General features: G+C 38.4%; 1 protein-coding gene across 2 annotated transcripts in view; it reads left to right on the forward strand.

Moving 5' to 3' along the window:
- LOC139792890 (poly(rC)-binding protein 3-like) overlaps window positions 1-9,009 on the forward strand; it is a 510,075-nt gene that overhangs the window by 98,521 nt on the left and 402,545 nt on the right. For both annotated transcript variants that reach the window (XM_071736835.1, XM_071736837.1), the window contains exon 2: window positions 6,467-6,605. The gene's annotated coding sequence lies outside the window, so the exon portion shown is untranslated. The remainder of the gene's footprint in view (window positions 1-6,466; window positions 6,606-9,009) is intronic.

Below are 9,009 nucleotides of genomic sequence, written 5' to 3' on the forward strand. Positions count from 1 at the left end.
CCAGGCTGAACAACCCCAGCTTCTTTAGCCTGTCTTCAAAGGCCATGTTCCATTTCCAAATGAAATGAAGAAGCTCAGGCAGAGCACTGATCTGCACTGGCAGCATTTTTTAAGTTATTTCTATGCTGGCCTTGTGATTCAGTATGATGTGGGTAAGATGTTTGTACTAGTACAAAGGCAACACTTGAACATGGCAAATGGAACTTACTAAAATAGATCACGTTCCCAAGGGAGAAACAGCAAAATAACATGAGATTCATAGAAAAAGGAATAACTAAAATTGCCCAATTATTTAAATTGAGGTATTTTTCTATCAATAAAGATCTTGTTGAGCTTCTGGAGAATAATTTAGAATGGGCATTTTGCCTGCAGTTCAGGATATAAATATTTTATACGATCTTCCACACTATTAGAATAATAGAAGTAGTGTTAGAGTAGTGTAAAGCAGATGCTTGCCAGCATGTATAAAGCACTCAAGGAACTGTTTTTGTTGTAGTTGAAATTAGCATGTAGAATGAGGTAAGTTAGATTCCTCATTCTGGAAGTGGATTTGATGATGCTTGTGAGACAATTTAAGGTTGTGTGGAAGGCTCATGAAAAAGAAAACAAAAAAGACAAAAAAACCCTAGTTGATGGAAATATTAAAAAGGTTAAAAATGGAAATGTTAACAAGAGAAGGATGAAAAAAGTCTCCCCCAAAAAAGGTAAACAGGTAAAGCAAGAATCTTGGCTTGGTTGGAGGCCAGGGAGGGGGCTGTGAGAGCCTCCATAACTGTGTATTTTTGAGTTGGACTTAGTAGCAATTGTGACAGCTTTTGAAAAGTGGTTGCAAGCACAGAAACTACAAGTCTTAGCAGAGAGCATGCAAGTGCTGTGATTTCTGCATAATGGACTCAGAAATTGTGCTGTAACCCAGCAGGCATGGAGAAGTTTAAAGTTTATTAAATATTTTCCTAAAGATAAAACCTTTGGAGCATATATTATACCAACAGCACATGTTCAGTTACCTGTAGCTGATACTCTCTGACTACAGTCCTTGGGCCTGAGATAGGTAGTTGGGTGTCCTAGGGGTTAAGGTAGGTGGTCCAAACACACCTTCTCTAGCTTCCATTTCTACAGAGGAGTGGGGAGGTGAATATTGCTCACTAAGTACCATAATTGTGCACACTTGATCCAGGGTTTAATACTGAGACTGGCATTGTTGATAAAAACGTATGGAAAACAGTTGATGCTGTGTCATTTTTCCCAATGGCAATCGTGCCTTAAGCTTAGAGAATGATAAAAAAGATGACCATTTCTTGTGTGCATTTGTTATGTGATGTGCTATCTCATTCTGCACTTTGCTGTTTATTTTCACTATGCTTTTCATGCTTATTGTAGTTATTATTGATGTGTTTGATAGCATGGCATCAGCTTCAAGGCAGAAGTGTTTACTCTGGTGGGGTTTTGTTCAAATTTTCAGTATAGATTAAAAAACTTCAGCAGTCCCTGGATGGATAGGTTTGAGTCGGAAATTTACGTGTGAGTAACAAATATTATAATGCAGATGTGCCAGACAGGAGAAAGGGAAATTTATAATAAGGGACTGCTCTGGCAGTATTAATCTGCCTCATGTAGACTGGGTGATGAATCATCTCACAGCCCCACAAGGACTTCTGCTGCTTCTGCTTCTGCTGCCAGCAACTGGGACAATAAAAAGTGTGCACGGAAGGGTGGAGGGGGGAGCACATGTGAGGGATTAGGGAAGGGACAAAGAAAGAACAGCTATTTAAAAGTGGACATCTCAAGCTTGGCTGGTAGTTCGTGTTATATATAATTCAGGCAATTCATTGCGTAAATCATTTCATGTGCTCCATGAAATGCAATTTGCTTCCATGGCCAAGCATGACAAAGGTTTCACAGAATTGCAGTTGGCAAAGAGATTTTCTAAGGCAGTTAATTCAGGGCCTGCGAGATTGCTGAGGCATCTTGTCAGAACGTTAAATAATCACACATCATGAGGGAATACCTAATTAAGAGTCCAATTTCTCAAGGGTCTGAGTACCTGTTACAATGTGCTGAGAACTCTTAATTCCCACCAACAAGAGCAGCAGCTTAGGGTGTTCCCAACAGGCATTTAATAGGATTGTGCCCTTACTTCAGTTGGCTAGGGTAAGTCCAGGCCAGTCAAGTGAAGCAACGGTAATCAACCAAGACAAGATAATGACAAACATAGTTCCATCCCCTCAGGAATGTTATTACTTGCAGATGATGTAATACACCCCTCTGGGAAACCCCTGTAAAAATTAGGGCCAGATTTAGGGTTTGCTCTTAGGGGTTAAATTTGTGCCTTTAAGAAAGATTGACCCGTAGTCACCCCTGTGAAAAAGATCTGCAAACTGCAACATGCATCCTTCATCATTCCAGGCTGCCATCCTTTGGGAACAAGTGACAGAATTCCATTCAACTTTTCAGTCCCAAGGACTTTGGTGATTTAGATGACCTTATGAGGGCTCTCTGCCTTACAAAAGGAGATGGCATTTTATCCACTCTCTGGGCAACATAAACCTTCAGTAGACTTATTCAATGGTGTGCTGAAGCTCCCTGAGAAGTGTTCCATGTGTGACTCAGGTGACAGAATAAAACTTGAGGTGGACAGATAGAGGCACACCAGTAAGATGTTTTTCACTTCGTGTACACCTGCTGCTATATAAAGGATAAGAATTCTGGATGCCTATTTTCAGAAGAGAATAGACATTGTATTTAGGCTTATGAGACATAGACACGAAGACAGAAATGGTGCTCTCTTTTTGAAGCATCACAAAGGAGTAAATGAGAAAGGAGCGTGGCATTGTATTAAGCACTTTTGGGAGAGTGAAAAGTTAAAATCAATCTTTGTGTTGTCTGGCTCTTAAGTGAGGAATGATGCATTAGACTACCTGATTTTATTTGATTTGTTGGGAAACCAGAGCTGCTGTGCTGTTTCTTGAACAGAATTACAGGCTTCATTTAAGAGAGATGCAAAGTGCACACATCATTCTGGAAGAGATCAACAGAAGCTTTTTCTATATTATGAGTAATGTTTACTGGAAGAAATCAAATTACTGTTACACAGACCATCTGTTTTCTTTACATGCAATCATGTAAGTGTTTTAGGACAAGCCATCCTATTTAATCAATTGTAAATCTTTTATGGGAAGGCACTGTTTTCTGTAATAAAATCTATTTTTATGATAAATGTAAGAGCTTTAAATACTGGTTTCTTCTGCATAAATATAGTGTGCATATTGTTCATAACATACACAGTAGGGGTGTACAGCATTAATTATTATCTGTCAAGAACTTAATTTTAAGTTTTTTTGGCTAGCCTTTTTTGAATATTTGCTAGATCTGCAACTCATTGGTGTTCAACTATTATAGCAAATAACATAACAAGTAATATGCAATTTATAGCCCGGGGCATTGCTTCCTACCTTAATTTAGTAAACGTCATATAGAGGGTCTCTATTTTGTAGCATGCCTGCTGTGATAACTGAATCCTGCAGAAGGTGATTGTCCATTGTCTAAAAGCTTACACTTGGAAAGACTGAACTAAAAAAGGCATGGGTTGCTGGTAAATGACCCTGTGGAATGACAGTAAAAAAAATTGAATTTACAGTTTAAGAAGAAGTCACTGACAGTGTGAGCTTGACTTCATGTTTAAGGGTAGCACAGTACTAGATGTGCATGGTCCTGTTCATGTCAGTGGATGTTTAATTGAGCCTGCCATTTTATTTTTCAATCACTTCTGTCAGCTTCTCTTTTTCCATATATTTTCTTTGAGTGCAGATAATTTGCTCTTGAATTCAGAGGAAGCTGAAGGTCTGCATTTAAAGCAAAATCTCCTCTGATTTCAAAAGCAACTGTGTGCTTGCAATACCAGATGTGCTGTATTGTAAAAAATGTCCCTTCAATAACAGAAAGGAACAAGAAATGTAAGTAACATGATTGGAAATTCCCTGAGAAGTCTGGCTGTCCCTCTCAATAAGGTTGGCAAGACTGAATTTCATTTGTTCAGACACTTTTAAATCAATGGTGATTTGTCTGAATAATTAAGCTGCTTACTCAGGCTTGAAGACATTATAGAGCTAAATTCTTGCTTTTTCTTGGGTAAACATGAAGAGGCAAAGAGGGAGAAACAGATGCAGTGTGCACTTGAAAAATGATGGTGCCTACATGCTGGTGCCATCTCATGGTGCAGAGGAATCTTTCTGCACAGGGAAACATCTGGAGAGATGAAAGGTCCCTGTAAACCCTTTCGTGAAGTCTGGGCTAACAATTTCCATGTCCCATGTATTCCCACACATTTTAATGTCACTTGTGAACTGCCAGTATCTGGCATGGGGAAAGCTGCCTAAAAACTGAGCTAATCCATTCCAGCACCTAGATGAGTCAAGAATCTGGTAAGAAGTGGGTCATCAGTTAATCTTAGTCTGCATTAATTCAGTAAAAGAAAAAAAAAATAAAACAAAGTGAACGGCTTACAAAATCATATACATAATAATGAAAAATAAAAACTAAAATTTCATTTAATAATTAGTTAATTAGTGGTCTAAAAGTTTTACCCCATTCACAGTATTTTCTATTCATATTCAGCAACTCTTCTTTCAGAAAAGTATTTAATAGGAGATAAATTGTTACTTTTTTTTTCCCCCCTTGTTTTTCTCTTTACTTCCACCCTTCTATTATTCAGAGAGAAGAAAACAGCAAGCAAATGAAGTATTTCAAAGAATCAAAGAATTATGTTGGTTAGAACAGACTTCTAGAGGGCATCAACGATGTCCTAGTCCAAGTGAGACAAACTTGAGAGTGTTGCCCAGAGCCTTGCTCACCTGAATTTAGAGAATCTACAAGGGCAGAGATTCATCAGTGTCTCCCAACTACCTGTTCCTCAGTCTTCCTTTTATTGTCAATGTTCCCCTAGAAACACATCTCATTGCTCCTGCTGTCCCTTACCAGCTTCCTGCCCAACGGAGGTCTGGTTTCCCTAATTTCTAAATACTAACCGTACCGCTTTGAAATGACAATATTTTTATTATTAAGAAATAACTTGGCAAAATTTCTAAATTTGCCTGGTGGAAAAGAGAATTTTAAATTGTTAGTTACTGTACCCATAATTACATTGTATTTTGATATAATAGTTGTGTTCTTCTAAACAGTAGTAAATTAATTTGCTGAATGATCAAGTGAAATTAATATCTTAAAATAAAAGTACAGAACTCCCAACTCCATTTTAAGTGCAGTAAGTAGAGAATACTGCTGTTTATTTTAAGAATTTCCTTTGTCTGTAGTGCTGGTTGCACTGAAGTAGGAATAAATGACAAGATGCCATATAGGAGACTTTGACCTTTAATAGAAAAACCTTTGAAGAGAAGTTTGCAATTTCACTTCCAAAGTAAGAGACAGAAAGAGAAAGACCTTTTTATTTTAGGCTTTGTGAGGCTCTTAAAATAATTGCCCATTCCTGGTGGTTTATTGTGTTTGTGTTGGTTTTTTTTTCCTGAATTATTCCAGTGTCTTGACTGTTCAGAAAAAATATTCACGAGAGCTCTGAAATCCTCTAAGCCAGACAGTAGGCAGTTTCTGCTTTTAATAGTGTTCTGAAGTGAAATGTGTTTGAGGTTTTGAATGTCTGCTTTTCTCCCCTTGACCCATGGCAATATAGCAGTTGTAGAGGATGTGGTTCACATGTATGCTCTGAATTCTCCCCTTCAGCTTCTCTACCAGATGTACCAATTTTCTGAAGGAAGTGGAGCAGAAAAGTGCCATAGATGATTATCATGGTTGACTTTGAACTGGTTTCCCATAGCTTCCTTGGTGTTATAGGGCATAAAAGAGAGAAACAGAAGTGCTTCGTCACTGTTTTAAAATATACTTAGGTTTGACCAGCTCCTCCCTAAAGAGGAGTCTATAGGTGTTCAAAAAAACCACAGAACCAAAGCATAATCTTTAAGGAAAACATTCAGGAGCGAAAAGCAAGTAGAAAAGATAGTTTAGAGAAGGTACAGGGAAAAGAACACACATAGAAAGATGAGGTCAAATTAATATTTCAGAAAGGATCATGGTCATTGCTCTAATGCCTAAGCAACAGGGGAGGAAATATAAAAAATAGATATATAAAACTGATGGAAAAAAAATTGAAATGTGCAGATTTAACACAGAGAATTTATTTAGATAAGATACTTATACAGGAAAACAGGAGAACACCAGGAATTCTCCTCAGACATATAAGCTCTCCGTAACTAAATAAGGTAACATAAAAGATTTTGTCACTTACTAAGCTATGATCCCCCCCAGACTGCTTATTTAGAAGCTGTCTCCTGGGGTTTTATATTCCTCAATATTGGGTACTGCTGAAGACAAGAGGTAGAAACTACATGAATTATTGTATGACTGGAAATTATTGTCCCAGCGCCCTCATATGTCACTTCTGTTCTCTCTGTCACAGGAAACAACCTTACATCCAGAACAAGAAACATAATTTCCTTTGGCTGTCCCTTATCTCTGAGGGACCTCATGCATGAATGGACTAGAGTAAGGGAAGACAGAAAAAACTCGAAAGCCCCACAGATCATCTCGCTGGCAGGGTGAGTAAATGTCCTGGCATTTCAGCAATTCGTTATCAGGTACATGACAAGTGATCATGCTTTAAGAGTTGCCTCAGGAATTTCCTATCCAGTAAATTTTTCAAAAAAAGATGATAAAAGCTAATTCTGTTTCCAGGTGCCCTACATGCGTCCAGAAGTACTAAGACAGACACACTCCATATTTTCAGTTGAATTTAGTAAAACAGACAGCTGTGTTATGTTTGTTTTTTTTTCATGTATGTTGTGCTTCTAAGACCCTTTTCAAATCAAGTGAGTGAAACAGCGATATCTAACTATTATCAGATAAGTCCAGACTCCTCATGATTTAAAAAGAGATCCAAAAGAGGAAAGAAAGGAAGAAAACTCATTTTCCTAGTGCTGACTGTATTTAGACTCCTACAGATCTGGGCCTGGGTTCTCTGCTTTCCCTAGACAGTTTTTTTCTTGCTTACAAAACACAAAATTACCTATCTGAGAAACAAATCTGCTGTCAGCTTAGGTGGCAGCCAGAACCTAATTATACGATCCCCTTTTCTTTCTGGGTTTGCCTGTTTGAGAAAGTGGCAAAGGCAGAGGCTGCAGCATAGTCTGGAACATTTCCTCCAGTTCCCAGCAGTGAGCTTGAAGGTCTGTCATGTACCAAGTCAGTGCAACAGATTCAAGGGGTCTATGTATACAGGATGACTTATTTTACAAAAATATGATCTAAATCAAAACAGATGTCTTAAATGGCAGAAAATCCAAACAAAACCTTAAGATGAGGTTGGAGCCCTCTGTCTGTTGTCTTTACAAAACACATGGGGTTGGGTGAAAGTCCTTTTGAGAGTGCCTCTGAACTGTATTTGCCCATTTCTGCACCTGAAACATTGGCAAGGCCCCATCTCCCTCAGTCTTCTGTGCTGGGGCAAAAAGCATGAGCTGAATGAATACAGCAAACCCATCTTCCCTGCAACCGAGGCCCATTGGACACTTTTTTTTTAAAAACAAATGTAGAGCAGATGAATTATGGCTTTAGCTGCATGGCCCCAGCTATTAAACCGAAGGCAATTTGCTGGAGTCTGCAACACAATATAACAAAATGAAGGGTTCTCCAGAGGAAAGGTACTTTCCTGCCAATAGGTCACTGATATGCAATGCAATATCTAGCAGTATAATAGTGCCTTTACAATTACTAGTAGATGATATGTTTAGTATAATATCAGGCTGCTTTTCTTTGCACACTAACAATGTTTTGACTTTGATGAAAGTCTGATTTTTCCTACTGCATGTCCTTTGAAGGGATTTGTTTAAACATGAAGGCTGTCTGGACTTTGCTTTACTCTCTCCAGTTAGAAGAAGGAGAGTTTTGCAATTTTTGCATTTTGGTTTGGTTTGTTGATTTTTTTGGTTGTTTTCTGTAAATACTACTCCGAGTGTGTTAGAAGATTATGCTGGTGCACAGAATTTTTATTAAATTAGGCTGTTCCTTGCCTACTCAGAACCTGATGGCAACAGCAATGACAGCCCTGCTCTGTTGTTTGACTCTTGGATACATGAGAAATGGTGTTCAGGGGCTGGAGGGTCACTTTTCAGCCCTCTTGCCTCCTTATGGAAAAAAAGTGGAGCATATAGTTCATGGGCATATGTTTGTCCAAACACAGTGTATTCTTCAACAATGTAAATACAGTTTTTTGTTTTAATACAGCAGTGTATTTTCTGGATCACCACTTATTGCCCCCTTAGTCCTTTAATATCTGTGCAATAGGGTTTTGCTTGATATGCACTGACACAGTGATGCCATGAAGTGAGGGCCAGTGTGACTAAGAACAATAATGGTGTTCAGTAATGGTATAAACAAAGGTGAAGGTTAAAGTTAATATTATTTTTATTCTTAAACTCATTTAAACATGTTTAGTGTTTTTGCTATTCGCTTCTAAAATAAAATCATCCTCAAACTCAAATCTTGTGGAAGCGTCATGAACCTTTCTACAGGGAGAAGTTGGTAAATTGTTAAATGCAAAATTAAAGGTTTCATATTTAAACCTGTCATTGCAGTGATTTATGGCTTCTATTATTTCACCTAAGTTATGCACCTTTTTTTTTTTTTTTTTTTTTTTTTTTAGTGGTGGGGGTGTTGTGAAGTGTTTACAATCTGGGGCCTGAAATGCTTTACATGTAGGAACAAAGGGCAGGATGTGGTCTGTGCTTCTCTGCTGTCATATTTAGGGCTGAAACAGGTGTCTTCAGCAGCCAGCCCAGGAAGGCTCAATAAAGACATAGGGCTGGGACACACAATCTGCCTCTGTAGTGCATGCCAGGATTGGGTGGAAACCTGCAAACGCAGCAGAAACTCCCTTGAAATAGCCCATAGCAAAGGCTTTGTAAAGCCCATTGCCTATAGGCTGCAGCCCAGGCTCTTCTCCTG

The sequence above is a fragment of the Heliangelus exortis genome, chromosome 2, assembly GCF_036169615.1.
Source record: "Heliangelus exortis chromosome 2, bHelExo1.hap1, whole genome shotgun sequence".
NCBI classification, from domain to species: domain Eukaryota; kingdom Metazoa; phylum Chordata; class Aves; order Apodiformes; family Trochilidae; genus Heliangelus; species Heliangelus exortis.